This window comes from Dasypus novemcinctus, chromosome 31 (assembly GCF_030445035.2).
Source record: "Dasypus novemcinctus isolate mDasNov1 chromosome 31, mDasNov1.1.hap2, whole genome shotgun sequence".
In the NCBI taxonomy this organism is placed as follows: Eukaryota; Metazoa; Chordata; class Mammalia; order Cingulata; family Dasypodidae; genus Dasypus; species Dasypus novemcinctus.
In genome coordinates this window covers 26,366,934-26,385,258 of record NC_080703.1, presented here as the reverse complement: position 1 = coordinate 26,385,258, position 18,325 = coordinate 26,366,934, and positions in this window count along the sequence as shown.

The following is an 18,325-nucleotide window of genomic DNA, read 5'->3' as shown; positions in this document are numbered from 1 at the left end:
CCCTCCCAGCTCCCACTGCCGTTTTGGAAGTCATGCTGATTATCATCCTTCTGGGGAATCTGTCTCCCCGTGAGCCACACAAAGCGCCAATGCCAGGGTCAGAAGCTCAACCTGACTCCACCCCCCAACCCAGGGAGCACTTGAGGCTCCCCTGCCAACTACCATCTTCTCTGCAGCCTTTGGTTCTCACCATGGGTTTTCTGTGCTCCAGGGACCAAAAGATGCTGCTCTCCAGCCAGGGCTGATCCCCCAGGCCTGATTCCACTCCCAGCAAGGCAGCGCCTGCCCGGTGAGTGAGGATCTCTCCACTGGCAATCGCAGCCCCCCCCCGTACATCTCATGTGCTTAGCGCCCGAGTCCCCAGTCCTTTCACTCCCACTGCCGTAGCCAGGGGAACAGGGTCAGAAACAGGTTCCAAATCCCATTACTTGCAGATCCACAACCATTATGTACTCCATTTTCTTCCCCAAGGATCCACAGCCACACATCCAGAATCCATCGTCTCCCTTTTCAATTCTCAAAATACAAAAGAATTCTCTCCGCTCCTTCTGCTCAATAGGTCAGCTGAGGAGTGATTGAAAGACTCCAACCCTTAAAACAAAGAACCACACAAGCAGCTTCTCCTCTTTGACCCTGGAACATGACCTACGCCGGCTTTCTTCTTTCAAAACAAGATGCTCACATCTAAGGAGAGGCCAGATCTCCGAGAGACCATAAAAGAAGAAAAAGACTACTCACTCGTATACTCTCCCCATCTCACCTTTCACTCTCCAACTCAAAGACAAGTTTAATGTTTCTTGCTTAAGCACTGAAATACAAAGCCCCAGCTAAATTTTAAGTGGGCCATCCTGCTACACAGCAAAATCCATCTTCAATGGATCACTCTCCATCTTTGAATGAACAATTACTGGTTGTGTTTAGAGATACAACCTAGTGCTGTGAAAATGCCACAGATTGGAGTCAGAAAATTCAAGTGGTTCCTTCCCCTGTCACTTATCAGCTGTGTGACTTTGAGCAAAGTATTTTTTTTTCTTCTTTATTTTGTTGTAAATGTTACATTCAAAAAAATATGAGGTCCCCATATACCCCCCACTCCACCCCTCCCACATCAGCAACCTCTTCCATCATCGTGGCGCATCCACTGCACCTGGCGAATAATTCTGGAGCACTGCTGCACCACACGGACAGTGGTCCACATTGTAGTCCACACTCTCCCCCAGTCCACCCAGTGGGCCATGGCAGGACACACAACGTCCAGCATCTGTCCCTGCAGCTCCACCCAGGACAACTCCAAATCCTGAAAATGCCCCCACACCATATCTCTTCTTCCATCTCCCTACCATCAGCAGCCACCGTGGCCACCCTCTCCACATCACTATTACAATTTCTTCCCTTACTGATCACAATAGTTCCCCAGCAGAACACCAGTATGTCCACTCTAATCCATACTCTATTCCTACATCTTGTGGACCTGGGAGGGCTATGTCCAGTCCCCCTCTACATCAAGAGGGACCTTAGATTCCACATGGATGATGGATGCAATTCTCCTGCTTGCAGCTGTAGGCACTCTTGGCTCCCTGGTGTGGTAGCTGACCCTCTTCACCTCCTTGTCAGCTGGCCAGAATAAGTCCACAAACCAGAGGGTAGGAGCCGCAAGTCTGCTGAAACCCAGGGCCTGGCCGTCACATGGACAGTCCAGAGATTCAGGTCTCCTGCGTATACACCAACCGAAATGCCAACCACAGGTAAAAGTAACCACAGTAAAAGTAACAGAAGAGACATGTGTAGAAAGGTCTCTGAAAGTAAATTTCTCTCTGCTGAAGATTGTACTTGCTGGTGGAAGCTTAATCTCCAAAGTCCGTTAGCCAAGAGTCCCTATTTCCCTGGACAATATGTAAAAGCTCACTGTGAGCATTAGCTAGGGAAACTTAACTTTTTCTGTGCATTTTTATTTTATAATTGTTTTAAAAAATACCTTTAAAAAGTCCAACTATTTGTTCAATAATGAAGGGTTAATTAAGGAACCCTAGCTAGACAACATGGTTGATATAATATAATTTACTACTGTATAAGAATCTGAACAAGCCATCCAGTCTCTCTCAAACTCAGTCTCAACTATTTTAAGAGCCAACAGTTTCTATAGGTCAGGCAATAGTTTAAAGATTTACATTTATTAACTCATTTAAACTTCACAACTAAAACTCCATAAGGTCGATGATATTATCATCATCATCCTTATAGGTGAGGAAACTGGGATGAAAGAGGTTAAATGACTTTCCAAAGGTCACACAGCTAAGAGGTGGCAGAGCCAGGATTTAAAACCTGGTACTCTGGGTCCAGAGTCCATATTAAACATTTTCACTTTGATAATATGGGATGTTGAATTAGGACTATCTGATAGGATTGCTGAAAGGATTAAATATATACAAGACACTGTATGTGACACACACTAAATCCTCAATATATGTGAGTCAGTACTGTGAATATCATATTCTAGATAAATTTGATAAAGAATTGTGCTGACAGTTGAAAAGCGTAAAAGCTGTGGCAACATAGAAACCCAACTATGATACAATGCATAGTGAAAATAAAATATAAAACAGTATTGCTTTGGTTGTGCCTAAATTATGTTCACATTTTGAAATGTGTATCAATTAGTTACTGCCGCATAACAAACAATAAATACCTATTTCAAATATATCTGCTAGTTAGCTACAAGCTATAGATTTAGGATGGGATTTGCTTCAAGCTGCAAGTACAGGTGGCTTGTCCTCAATGCAGTTTGGACTCAGCTCTGCTCCAAGCATGTTCATCCTGAGGTCCAGACTGAAGGGGCAGCAGCTACCTGAGGACTTTCTTCTCCTGGCAATGGCAGGGATGTGAGAGGGCAAGCCCAACTGCACAAGAGCACTTCAAGCTTCTACTCACAACATATTGGCTAACATCCTGTTGGTCAAAGCAAGTCACATGGCTAAACCGAACATCAATTAAACATATAAGGGACGACAGACTAATAATGTAAACCATAATATAAAACATAGGATAACTAAAAATTTAGAAAACTGTATATCCTAAAGTATGGACCACAATGTAAGCGCGGATGTTGCCTTGTTTGAAAGCTTTTGTCTCAGAGTCTGTACATCACTTTAAGTAAATATGATATGAATAAGTTATAAGAATATTACTGTGGAAGGGAAAAGGTTCTATGGTGGATGTGTGGGAGTACTGTATATTGAATATATGAATTGCTGTGGTCTAGGGCTCTTGTGAAGAGAAGTTCAATAATTAGGGAAAAAAAAAAAAAGAAAAAGATAGGATGTAGAATTTTTCCAAGTCAACACGTATTCTGTATCTGACCTTTAAACCCATCGCCTTATCCCATTTTGCTAGTAAGGGATCCTGACATTATATTGGGCTTCAATTTTCGGGAGGTTTTGGATCACAGACTGGTTTGGCAATGGCAGTGGAGGAATACTGGTATAGGACACTATTGACAGGTGATATATGGCTGACAGGGATCTATACAGGGCATAAGTCCAGGGTGCATGGTAATGTTTGGATATACTCATAGTGGCAACAATTAAAAACTAAAGCTGGGGGGGTACTGGGTTCCTGGCCGGGGGTGCTCTGTCGTGGCCCCTAGGGGAGCAGCGGCAGTCCCCCAGGTGCAGCGGTGGGGAACAGGAAGGAATGATGGTCCAACAGTGAGAGCATGATACTAATGACTATGCTTGTGAGCCTATGTGCCTGAAGTAAGAACAAGGCCTGGAGCAGCACTGTGCCTGGGAGTTTCCTCCTGACAGCCTTCATGTTACTCAAATGTGGCCAATCTCGAAGCCAAACTCAGTATGTAAAGGCAATGCCTTCCCCCCAGCATGGGACATGACACCCGGGGATGAGCCTCCCTGGCACCGAGGGATCACTACCAAGTACCAACTGATGATGCAATTGGAAAAGGACCTTGAATTGAAGGTTCAATGCGGATCAGCAGAATATCCCTGTCTACATATAATAACATGACTTTAAAATGCTGTTTGACCTAATGTAAGGGGGAAATGGAAAGGAGAAATGAGTTTATAGGGCTACGAGTCTCTAAAAAAGAGTCTGGAGGCTGTCAGAAGGATTGCCCTTGAGCACAGCTGAGCAGAGTCTGAGAGACAGATAGAGTGGATACAACCCCAGGTATTCGTTCCTTTGAGGGCTAAAGAGACCCACGGGTTCTATGGTCATGGCAGATGGGGTTCACTGCCATATCAGACGGCCCTTCTTTGGAGCTGGTGTTTCTGCGTGATGGAGCTGGACTCAGATGGGATCTCTTTGCATAAGACTTTCATGCTACTTTACTGGAATTGTAGTTGGTGTTGGGGTTTAAGATATATTTAGGGGATTTGAATCTCTGGACTGACAATATGATAGCCAGGCCCTGAGCCCCAACAGACTTCAGCTCCTACAATCTGATTTATCGGACTCACTTCACTCAGCTAAGATGGAGTTGAAGAAGGACAACCACCACACCATGGAGTCTAGAGGGCCTACAACTGAAAGCAAGAGGATTGCATCCAGTATCCATGTGGAATCTGAGCCTCCTCTTGACATAGAGGTGCAACGGACACAACCAATCCAAGGTCCACAGAGAAAATGTGGCATTGGAGTGGGAAGGGTGGACATGGTGGCTGATGGGTGTGGGGGATGGCAGGAGGAGATGAGAGGTGGAGGCGCCTTTGGGACTTGGAGTTACCCTGGATGGTGCTTCAGGGGCAATCACTGGACATTGTAGATCCTCCCGGGGCCCACTGGATGGAATGTGGGAGAGTGTGGGCCATGATGTGGACCATTGACCGTGAGGTGCAGAGATGCCCAGAGATGTGCTTGCCAGGTACAATGGATGTGTCATGATTATGAGAGTGAGGGTTGCTGGGGGGGGAGTGGTGGGGTGGGGGTGGTGGGGTTGAGTGGGACCTCATGTTTTTTTAATGTAATATTTTTACAAAATCAATAAAAAAAAAAGCAAGGATATATACTTTTCCCATGGAAGTGGAAACAAGAAAGTAAATATTTTTGAATAACATATTGCAAGAAGGACTAGAAATAAATAGGGACAATTGAGAAGGATGATTAGCTTGGTGAGATCACAAGCAAGTATTTTATCTTCCTTTCTTTCCAAAATTATATCTTTATTATTTTATTATCTTTATGATCAAAGGAAGAAAACCAAGGGAAACTCTAGGGACAGAATTGACAGGAGATTTGTGTAAATAGTATGAGATCTTATAAAATTGTCTCATGACACCATGGAGAGGCACAAATCCAAATTCTATTGAGCAGGCGCTGCTAGCCAGGGAGTCCAATGAAGGTCCTTGATGCCCTCCGCAGGAGATGCTGGCTGTCTGAAGCAGAGATGGGAATTCTCTCTCTGAATGCTGAAATCACTTTTCCTTTTAAGGCCTTCAGGGGATTGGATGAGATGTCACTTATTGTTAATGGCAATCTCCTCAGCTGACTGTAGATGTAATCAGCTATATATGCAATCAACTCACTGTTGATTAAAGTCTATGAAAGGCCCTTGTATTGCAATTAGCCCAGTGCTTGCTTGACCAGACAACTGGGTGCCATTACCTGGCCAAGTTGACACATTAGCCTGACCATCACAGTAACTTTGCTCACTCAGTCAACAAATATTTGCTCAGCCCCTGCTATGCTCCCTGTGTAGATAGAGAGTTGGTAAATCATGGTCCTTATCCCCAAGCAGCTCTAGGTCTCTCTGACAAGTGATAATGATTGACGTGATAACTGTAACAATAGGCATTTACTGAATACATACTACATTGCAGGGGCTAGGTTAAGTCACTTACCAAATGTAACCTCATAAAAATTCTTTCCTTTATAATCCCATTTTATAGAGAAGAAACTGAGGCAAAGAGAGGTATATAATTTACTGCAGGCCACAGAGCAAGCAAGGGGCAAAGCTAGAAATCCAACCAGGGAGTCAACCTTCGGACCCTGTACTCTTATGCATGTCACCCCTCATTCTCCCATATTCCCCAGTGCTATCCCACTCCCATTTTTTCAATAACAAACCTTCTCATCCTTGAATTAAAGGAATACTAACAGAGTGTGCCTCCCCAGAGAGGGTTTGCTGACACAAACTACCTCCGTCAAAGGCACAGAACCACAAATTACATCTCACAGGCAGTGTGGGCAAAGGGTGCCAGCCTTAAGTAAAGGCACAGACTTTTTTAGAAAACCTGGGGAAGGATGCAGGGTGACTCAGCAATACTCATTTTCTAAGTTCATAGAGGCTGAATAAATCCATTGTGAGAGTAGTGGCTAGCTTTTCTCCCCTTCAACTGGAAACAGATAAAGAGAGGGCTTGCACTACAGTATCAGGGCATTAGGTTAGGCAAAAGCAGACATCTCCAGGCAACAAGGATATTTTGCATGGAAAGAGACCACCGAGAGTAGTGTGCCAATTCCTTTTCCAAAGGTGTTTACATCAGGCAGGGTAGACAGGTGCAGATGGATAAGATAAGCTCTCAAAATGCCTTTGACACCTAGAATTTGGTGACCATTCTACTCGGTTTATTTTTCAAGCTCGCTTTCCTTGAGGCAGCTTCCAGAAAATGCCAAGCAACAGAAGTGGAGGAAAACGCCAAAGCCCATTTAGATCACCAAATGGTTTCTTCCCCCTTGGCTTCCTAATCCTGCTCAGTCCACCCTGGAGTTTGCCCTTTTGTAGCCTTAATCTGGGATAGCAGTTGAGAAACATCTAATACCCTACCTCCCATGCTCCCCACCCCCAAAAAATAAAACAAAACATACTCTTGAGATACATAAACAGTGGTACACTGAATCCAACGATTTCAAGCACAATTTTAATATTCATTCCTCAGTGGTTAAGGCTGAGAATGCAAATACAAACCAACACTCAGAACAAAGAGGCTGTTTGATTAATGAAGTGGGAAAAAAAAACTAGTTTCTTTGTAAATATCCAATTCAACCCATCACAAATGACCTGCAATGTAGCTGATGCAAGGAATGGCTAAATTTAAGCTATAGACAGCCGTTATACAGAAATCCCAATAGGATTTGCTGCCAGCAATTCCGTTTCCTTATAAATAATAGCCAATTATTTTAAGTGCAATAATAGGAAAATCAGAGTCCCAACTTTTCCATTTAAAACTGGGACACTGTTAGCCTGAGAAGAATTTGTATCAAAGCCATCTCCCTGCAAACACCGTTTACCTGGTAATTGGGGTTCAATTTACTATGTGGAACGGCTGGTAAAAATTCCACTGAGCAGCGACCAGTGGGTTCTCAGATATACCAGCCCTCACATTACCCACAGGAAGAAAATTAAGAGATATTTAAAGAGGTGACTTTTTCATAGTTTTAAATGTTTCCCCTCTAGTGGTTTAGCATGGCTGTGGGCTGGTTTCCAGCTGCTTCCCCACCCTCTGCTCTGGTTTCACATGAAGACCTTAGCAAACATGTTGATATTTGTGGCAATGGTGACCCCACTCACCCCCCGCCCCCCTCCCCCCCACACACACTGCTCTGGTTCTCTTCTCTCGTCATGCAGGAGACCAGGGACAATTCCACAAAGGTGGGAAAAAGAACAATCTGGAGGGGCCAGAGCGGCTCAGTGGTGTATGGCACGTGGGAAAATGAAGAGAAGTTCCCCAGAAAAGGCTTCAGAGAACAGAACCAGGGTACCAGGTTTCAGCTGTCAGCCGGCCCCACCGATGCCTTCTCTCTCGTCTCCCGGTCTCGTTGTACTGCTTCTTCATCTCTTCTCTCTTTATAGTCTTACCAAAACTCCTGTCAAGAGGTGACCTCAAAACCACTAGTTGAGAAGGTGATGCTTCAAAGAGTGTGAGCGGGGCCTCCTGCTCTAGGTGAAGGATCTGGTAGAAGATGGAGGCCACATTCCTTGAACTGTTTCAGGATTTTGTTTGCCACAGAAATGGTGTCACCCAGAGAAAAAAATGGCGGGAGGGGGAGAAGAAGGGGGTAGTGCTGAGAGGAGAAGGAAGCTCGCAGCCTGTGCTGCTGAGACTGGGAAGGGGACAAAACAAGAGCAGGATGGGGCAGTGGGGGGGGTGCAGTGTCGTTGTGTAGAAGGCCTGGTCTGGCAAGAAGCAGGTTCATGCCACTCGGAAGAATTCAGGAGGGGGGGCGAGCAGTGAGGGGAGATGAGCTGTGACTAGACCACCAGGCCTCTCGGGGAAGTTGCCTTCTCAGCGGATTCTGAATTTCGGAACCCAGAATGGTTCTGACTGAAGGAAGGAGGAGCCCTTCTTTGGGAACCATCCTAAGTATACAGCGGACACCCAGGATTCCTACCCAGAAGATACTCTCCAAGACCCCTCTAGAAAAGCAAACGGAAACACATGGTAAGGGTTAGTGGTCTAGCAAATCTGACCCCACGGAGGTCTCCGAACCTCTCCAAGAAACCAGAATAGACTGCACTACCCAGGGCGCCAGCTGAGGTGAACTCAGGTGAATCACGATAGGCAGAGGGTGCCAAGCCGGCATGGCCTTGCTCAGGAGGGGGACTAAGCTTGGGAGCCACTGCTGAGGGGCGCCAGCCTTGGAAGGAGCTGGGGTTGGCAGCTCACCACCATGGCATCCTGTTTGCTGCAGGCAAGCATTTTTTTCTGTGGGTTATTTCTGTCTCTGGCCTTGGCTTGTTTTTCCCAGTGCCTCTCCTTGGCTCATAGCATTTCTTCCCCGGTTTATTAAAAACTGAGATAAATCACCTAATAAATCTTTTAAGTTTTTTTCTTTCAAACTTCTTCCACAATTGCCAAAGTCACCAAGTTGCATTTTCCCACAGCAGGAGGCTAACAAAATAGCTGGTGTGTTCGTAGAAATGGATATATCAAGGAAACAAAGGGAAATCTTTAATTATTCAGAAGCCTCCCACTCCTGGTACTAAATTTACTCCTTCCATTTGATTTAAAGAGTCAGAGCAACACCTGAGCAGGTAGCAAGCTGTAACTGCACACTTCATGATGTGAAGGTAGGCCCGCCTTGCAAAGATCCGTGTAAATAAATTCTTTCCTTCTTGATTGGACAGTTGCTCGGAATGCCCCCAGCATTTAATATTTAAAGTTTATATATACACACCCACATACCCCTTGCTCTCAGTGCTCCTTCAATTTCTTAAAATCATTGAATCCCAGAATCTGGAATTTGAAAGGAACTTGGGCATCCTCTAATATAACACCCATTTTCATAGACTGTCAGTACTCTAAGATATTAAAGAATATGTAGTCAGACACCACTTTCTCCCTACCGAATGTTTTATAACTAACACACAAATCTACTTAGCATCCTGATAATACTTTATACCATCCTCCATTAGTACATAGTAATGCAATTGTTTCTTTTTAAAAGCTTAAACTTTTATTTACTTTTTGAAAAGGTAATATGTTCAAATGATTAGTAATCTGAAAGATCAGATACCCTCATCCTAACGTCACCCAGAGGCAACTAATGTTAACAGTTACTTGGGTGTCTTTCTTGAGACGTTCTTTGTGTACATACACAAATTTGAATGCAAATGCTTTTACATCAGTCTATACTTGCACCTTAATATATTTAGAGATCTTTCTGTATCAAACTTTCTCATTCTTTCAGACAGCGCCATGGTGTTCCATTATATGGATGAACCATAATTTGGGGACATTTTGGTTGATTCCAGTCTTTTTTTATTACAAATACTATTGCAAGGAATAATCTTGTACTTATAATACTTTGTACCATTACTTCCTTAGGATAAAGTTCCAGAAGTGGAATTGTAGGGTCAAAGGATATATGCATTTGCAATTTTGATATATGTTACCAAATTTCCTCTACTAATTTCTCCTCTCATCAACAATAAAGCAGAGAGTGTCTGCTTCCCTAAATCATCACCAACAATATGTTATCAGAATTTTACCTTTACTATAATTACTTATTCATGTTACTCTCCCCAGCCCCAACCCCTCATTAGAACCTAGCATAATCTCTGGTACATAATAGATTCTCAATAAATATTTGATAAATACACAAATGGATAAATGAATGAATGAATTAGAGGGTTCTGTAATCAGATTTATAAGTCATGGTGCTCTCATTTTTCCATTTTGTGAGTGTGGGTAGGTTGTATCTCATTTTTTTTTAACTGTGGTTCACTTGTAAGCACACCACCAAATTTTTACCAATTCTTTAACCCAGAAAGTACATTCTATCCATCTATCTATCTTCCTGTACAGACCATGGCTATTGGGGCTTGAACCACTGAAATATTCTCTTTCATGAGCATCTTGTTTCAAAGAGCTGGTGTTGACTGCCTTGTTCAAACAAAAAGTGGAATAAATGCATGCATCTGGCAAACTCCAATACACACATACCCTCCCCTCTTCTCTCTTTCTTTCTCATACACAGACATACACAGCTACAGAGATAAGTGTCACTGGCCCAATTATCTGGGACCTAGAAACTAGCTACCTTTGCCAACATGACCTTGACCCACAGGCTGAGTGCCCATTTCCAGAGACAATGGGATTACGGTATGCTCCGCCCAGGTGTGCCTTGAGGGATGTAGATTGGCTTTTTCACAGGTTGGGCTCTCCAAGAAGCAGATTCTTACATGAAGATGGGCCTGCAGGACTCTTATCAGGGCATGTTTTGGGGTCAGCCCCGGTGAAAGGAAAAGGCAGGAAAAATAGGATTGGGGAAGGGAAGAGATCTGGCTGCAATGCAGTCTCCACGAAGACCTCATCCACCTCCATGGGGAGTTCTAGAGTTGGGATGGCCATTCAGATGTGTCTCGAGTAGGGATGGAGGGGCCAGGTTTTTAGGGCCCCATGTTGATCAGTCATTAGATGTAGGCTGTTTTTGGAAAAGGAGCGTGCCTTGGGTAAGGTGGCCCTCATCTGCTGAGGCAATTTCAGAAGAGGGATGAGAGCTGGAGACCTTCTCCCAGCATCACCTCTAACAGTTGGGGAGTAAGTCCTTTATTCTTAAAGTGAGTTCCTGGTCACCCAAACGTGTCTGAAATGACAGACTTTTTTCCCCAGGCTCTGCCAAATGCTACCCTTAACCATTCTACTTTTCATTAGTGACAGACAATGGCAATATTTAAAAATGGTAACCCTAAAACGGCAAGGATTGTGTACTCTCCTCTCACACATGCTTTAGGCTCCAGGCAGACCACTCTCCCTGCTTCTACTGCACACCTGACTAGCAAAGACATTAATATTGAAAGCAGTAGTTAAGCTATAGGCACTTATATATGGGGATCGAGCCCCAATCTGCTACAATTTTACAATTTTAAAGTGGTCGTCATGCCCAAAGCAAAAGAAATGCCATGTGTGGGAAGGAAATGCCAACACAATATTCATTATCACCATCAAATGGTTCTGAGAGTGAGAGTAAGTGTTCCATGGTTGTCCAAGAGTTTCCCAAAGCAAAATCTCCCATAATGTCAGGCTGCCTGGCTTTGATTCTTGGCTAATTGTAATGTCCAAGCGTGGAAAGACTCTGCCACAGGAAAAGTATACATGAAAAATACCAGGAGATGGAACCCTGTATCAACTTGGATTTTAAGTAGTAGACCTTGCCAGAAGATGGCTTTCAGAATTGTTTTTTGTTTTATTTTGTGGCAGTTGCTGTTGTTGAATCAACGTATGACCTGGTGTTTTCAGATCCAGATAAGTTGAGCATAAACGCCATACTCATCCACAGGAAGCCAGAGCCCTCTCCAGGGTTTCTGTGAAGAGGATTTACACACTCATAGTAAACTGTGTCTTTCTCTGTTGATGGATTATTTCACAGTTCCTGACTACTTTAACCATTCACACACTTCTCCAGCTGACCACACCTCCTTCTATTCCAGGGACCGGCACTTTTTTTTTTCTGTAAAGAGTCAGATATTAAGTATTTTAAGATTTGTGGACCATAAGATCAATGTTGCAGCTACTCTTCCATTCTAGCATAAAAGAAGTCTCAGATACAGCATCTATTGCCAACTGATTTTTGACAAGGGTGTCAAGTGTGGGGGAAATAATAGTCTCTTCAAAAACAGTGCTGGAAAAATTAGATATCCACATGCCAAAGAGTGAAAGTGGACCTCTACTTCCCACCATAGAAAAAAATTAACTCAAAATGGATCAGTCACAAATACACAAGTAAAAACTATAAAACTCTTAGAAGAAAACATATGGATAGATCTTCAGGACTTTTTATTAAGCAAGGGAATTTTAGACTTTACAACAAAAGCACAGGTACCAAAAGAAAAATTAGATAAATTGTACTTCATCAAATTTTTAAAAATTTGTGCATCTAAGGATATTATCAAGAAAGTGAAAATACAACCAACAGAATGGGAAAAATACTTGGAAACCACACATGTACATATCTGATAAGTGTTTAATATCTGAATATATAAAAAATTCCTGTAATTCAACAACAGAAACAAACAACCCAATTAAAAAATGGGCAAACGAATTTAATAGACATTTCTCCAAAAAAGATACACAAATGGCCAATCAGCACATGAAAAGACGCTCAATATCATTAGCCATCAGGGAAATGAAAATCAAAACCACAATGAGATAGCACCTCACACCCTCTAAAATAGCTATTACTTTATAAAAATGGAAGATAACAGTGCTGATGAGGATGCAGAGAAATAGGAAATACTATACATTGTTGGTGGGAATTTAAAATGGTGTCACTGCTATGGAAAGTAATTCGTCAGTTCCTCAAAAATTAAACATAGAAATACCTTATAACCTGCTTCAATGTATATACCCAAAATAATTTAAAGCAAAGGCTCAAATAGCTATTTGTACACCAATGTTCATAGCAGCATTATTTGCAATAGCCTAAAGGTGGAAGCAACCCAAACATCTATAAACAGATGAATGGGTAAACAAAATACAGTATATACATACAATGGGATATTATTCAGCCTTCAAAAGGAATGAAATTCTGATTGCATGCTATCACATGGATGAAACTTGAAAGCATCATGTTGGGTGTTATGTCAGACACAGAAGAACAGACATATGATTCCACTTATATGAAATAACTAGAAGATGCAAATTCATAGTGATACAAAGTAAAGTACAGGTTACTGGGGTAGGGAGGAGGGGGAATTGGGAGTGAAGGCATAATGTGTACAGGGTTTCTGTTTGAGGTAATGGAAAAGTTTTTGTAATGGAAAGTAGTGAGGGTAGCGCAATATTGTGAATATTATTAATCACACTGAATGGTATGCTTGGGAGTGGTTGCGATGGGTAAGTTTATGTTGTAGAGCTGTTATCATAATTTTTTAAAAAAAGAAAAAGACAAAGACTAAACAGACAATGACAACTAAATACAAGACATGAGCTTGGCCTCGATCTAATAAAGGAGGAGAAAATGCCCAAAAGGACATTACTAGGATAACTGAAATACTGGAATATAGACTGTATGTTTTATAGTAATGCTAAAAAGTTATTGACCTTGATAATTGTATTTTATGTGGTTTCGTAAGTGAACATCCTTTTTCTTAGGAAACATACATGTAAGTATAAAGTGTCCAAGGAGCATAATGTTTGCAATCTAATCTCAAATATTTAGGAAATGATGATAGAAAGATACAGATAGATGATAGAGATGACAGATGATATATAGAGAGATAATAAAATGATAGAACAAGTGTGGCAAAGTACTAAAAGTCAGTAAATCTGGGTATCTGGGTAGGTGGTTGTTTTCATTTGCTAAAGGCTGCCAAAGCAAAATACTAGAAATGTGGTGGCTTTTAGGGATTTATTACCTTATAAGCTTATAGTTCTGAGTCTGTGAAAGTATCCAAATTATGGTATCATCAGGAGATGCTTTTTCCTTGAGCTGTGGCTGTGGGCAATCAGGCATCTGCTCATCATTCCCTTCTCTTCTGGGTCTCACTGCTTTCACTTCTTGCTTCAGTGACTTCCTTTCAGCTTCTGTGTTCCATTGATTTCAGCTTCTGGCTCCTGGGGACTTTTCTTTCAGCTTTTGGGGTTTTCTCTCTGACACTCCCCTCTCTTCATATTCATCTGTTTATAAAGGATTCCAGTTAGAGGATTAAGACCCACCCTGGGTCATGCCTTATTGAAGTAATCTAATCAAGGGGTCCCATCTACCATGGGTTCAAATGCACAGGAATGGCCAATTTCAAGGACATGATTTTTCTGGAGTCCACAAAAGATTCAAACTACAGCACAGGATTATTAGAGTTCTCTGTATTACTTTTTGTTTTTGTTTTTTTTTTTTTTTTAGGTCAGTAAAAGGAATTTATTGAGGAATGAGGGAAAAGAACAGAGCTTGCTGAGAAGTGGGAGAGAAGGACAGAAATGCACACAAGATTTGATGCAGGCTCCTCTAGGCAGAGAGAGAAGATTTGGCTTGTGTGGTCACCTTTTAAGCTATTAATTATTCCTCCCCTTGCTAATGCCAAGGGGAGGTGCCCCAGCTGTTACTGGTTACCCCACTAATGGTGGGGGCCAGTGATGAGGCCTGGTTGAAATATCTGGGGCCTCTCCTCAGCCCTAGGAAGTGTTCCAACTGGGACCTCAAGGTAGAGTTTAAGGTCTTCGAAGCATCTCCTGGCCATGTTGTCTGTCAGCCATGTTGTCTGCCAGCCATGTTGTCTGCCAGGACAGCCACCTTCCCCCTTTCACTACACTAACTTGTCTCAACTCTACCTTCAGAGACACCCATATTCAGGGGGTACTGAGGGATGATGGTCATTCTTCCTGCTGGTTAGGACAACAGTCCCTGACTGACAAGGCATAAACCTCTCTGACTATTCAATTGAGGTTGAGGGAAGACCAGTCCCGCACCCTGGTTGGAACTGGATGAAATTCCCACGTGACTAATAAGGCATTGATTCTGTAAGAAATCAACTTGATTAGAATTTTGAAGATACATGGTCCCACTAAAGGGACAAAGAAGATGGTGGTAGGTGGGTCCAAAAATGGGGCCAGCCTTGACATACTGGACTATGAGAAAGAGAAAGGCCAGGTGCCTTGAGAGGCTGCATCCTACCAAAGTTGATGGGAAACAACTTTCTCCTTTCAATTTTTTATGCAGTTGGTTAAATCTAGGGAGAGATTGTGGTAGACCTGGTGGGTTTGGGTATAAACTGCCAACCCCAGTTCCCACAGCAGTGGTTATACTTAGGACAGCTAGGGGAGTTATGAAGAGAGGCAGTGCTCTAGACATAAACTCACAAAGACAGTGTAAGCAACTAGACAAGCATATGGAAAACTTAAGAGAGCCATTTCTTTATCTTATATGCATGTTCATTACCTTTTAGACAATGGATTAAGTTTACCAGGACTTTTAACAAGTTCAATATCCCTCTGCATATGATCTAGAAAAGATAGCATCTTAATCATCAGGCATATAGAGACAGTACTTAATACTAATCAATGCACAAGTTCCTCTGTGAGCTGCAATTAAAAGATCTAAGCTTCAGATTTGCAATACCTTACATGCTATCTCTCCATGGGAGCAGGCTATAATGCCAGTTGTGCTTGTTTAGGTTCTGCTTACATCACTCTGGTAATCATTTCTCCACTTGATATGCCCTTCACATAGCCAGCTTGCTGCAGTACAGTTGATCCTAGAAAGAGCCTAGGAAGATAAGGCTCTAGTGTTTCACCAGACTTTCACAAGTGCCCTTCAGCACTATGAAACAGAGCCAGTCTGGAGGCAATGTCCATTGTGCATCTGGTCTTATAGAGCCATTGCAGCTTCCGTAGGACTCTGAAACTGCAACGTACTCTCCATCCACTTCTGGAGCATGTTCAGAGATGTAGTAGATACTTCTACTGTTTTAGGGGTCAGTGACCAAGCTAGCCAATAAAGCAAGCAGAGATACACCAGGCAGGGTATTTGGGCCTGGCTTGAATGCACAAGAGAGTTTGACAATACCGAAGTCTATCTCTTAATCTGTATTCACTTTCTAAAAACTTCCAGTGTAGTTTATAATATATCAAATGAACTTAACTTTTTAGTACTTTGCTTTTCACTTCTACAACTTTACCATGATGATGTTAATTAACAGTATTTTACTTTAGCAGGACAGGAAAACCTATTTTCTGTTATTTTATGAAAACTGAAGATTCCCAATGGAATCAAGATTATCTTTCCTTGCCACCACTTTAATATGCAGAATGAGGTGGCCTCTGACAGATTTTCCTGTTACGAAGTTATTTTTTGTTATTAATATCAATTTAGATTTCTAATGAATAATGGCTTCCTGGAATAAGCCGTTTAAATACTTCAGTTTAGAAGATGCTTTTGGAAGCTTCTTATAATTAACTAGAAGTTACTTTAAACATTAAATTACAATTAGTAACCAATGAAATTTACTTTATCCATTTAAGAGAGGACAGATCTACATTTTCTTCTTTCAAGTAATTTCATTAGACATGAACTTAGAACTTTCATCATCTTAAAGGTTTAAAACACATAATGTTAATTTATTTACTTGGTGTTCTACAAACCTAGGGAGATAACACCCAAGCTACATAAGATTGAAACCATTACAGTTTATGCAAGGAATGTTCATTTTCCTTCCTTTACAGAAAGCTAAAACCTCTTTTCTTTCTAAAACTGCGAATAATTTTAAAATCATCAGCTATGTTCTGGGATATATTATAATGGCTTAATTTGTTTTAAAAGATCTTTCCATAGCTTTCAAGGACTTTTCCTTTACTTATTGAAATTTAGTAATAGGATTATTGACCACCCTTATTTTAAGTCTGTTAAAGGGTTTAAATTGGGGGATTACAGGACTAACTATGATTCTTAATTCCCAGCCCCAAAGACAGAGTTTTAATCTGCCACACCTGGCTCCCCACCCATGGCTCTTTCAAAGATAAGGTCCTGGGGGCTGGGTAGGTCAAAGAGCTTAGGAAAAGCTTTTCCCTTTCCCAAAAGTTTCTATATTCTGATTTCTGTATGACCTTTCCATCCTGCTTAGCTTCATTTGAGCTCCAGGAATAGTCATTCACACATATACGCACATATTTAATTTTACAATTTGAATAGAGCTCTTTTAAGAATTTTCTTTTTTTTATTATTATTATTCATTTTTTTTAAATGTTACATTCAAAATATATGAGGTCCCATTCAACCCCACCGCCCCCACCCCATCACTCCCCCCACAGCAACACTCTCTCCCATCATCATTACACATCCACTGCATTTGGTAAGTACATCTCTGGGCATCGCTGCACCTCATGGTCAATGGTCCACATCATAGCCCATACTCTCCCACGTTCCATCCAGTGGGCCCTGGGAGGATCTACAATGTCTGGTAATTGTCCCTGAAGCACCACCCAGGACAACTCCAAGTCCCGAAAATGCCTCCACATCTCATCTCTTCCTCCCATTCCCCGCACCCAGCAGCCACCATGGCCACTTTTCCCACACCAATGCCACATTTTCTCTGTGGACCTTGGATTGGTTGTGTCCATTGCACATCTATGTCAAGAGGGGGCTTAGATTCCACATGGATACTGGATGCAATCCTCCTGCTTTCAGTTGTAGGCACTCTAGGCTCCATGGTGTGGTGGTTAATCACCACATCTTTTAAGAATTTTCATTTGTTAACTTGATATTACCACCCCAATGGTTGGAAATATAGCAAATAGGCAGACACAAATAGAGTTAGACACAAAAAACACAACTCACTAAAGTCACTTATAATTTTCACTCTTTTACAAAATAAGTTTAACTGTAAAATAACATTTAGAAGAGTTCTTTGAAAGCTATTTCTAATTACTCTAATTTGCACTGTGACCATGCAGTTTTGTACAAAAGTTTCATTTCTTTTAATTATTGACTTGTAACCAAATTGTCCCCAATGCTTTTAAAATACAATTTACAACATTTTCCTTTACTTTCAGAGCTTTGATTATTTCCAGTTTTGACTTTGACAGACCTTGGATAAGAAACACTAATTCCAGGATATAGTCACTGTCACTGAAGTCTCGGGGAAACTGGTTGCTGCTTTTAGTGTTACTGGATTTTATCTAGGTTCTTGGCTATGCTGCAGAAATGAATTTCAAGAGCCAGGTGAGTTAGGCCAGTAATTTATTCAGGCAGGGAGGGATGAGAAATGGGAGAAAATAACAGACCATGGGTCCCAGGTAGAGAGGAAGGGGCTGAAAAGTGATAAAGAGGGCTGATTTACAGACTGCAATTCCCCATAGATTATAAATACCCAGGTTTTACTTGCATGGCCACATGGCAGAGGAAAAATGATGAGAGCAGGGCTCAGAGGGCAGGAACAGGG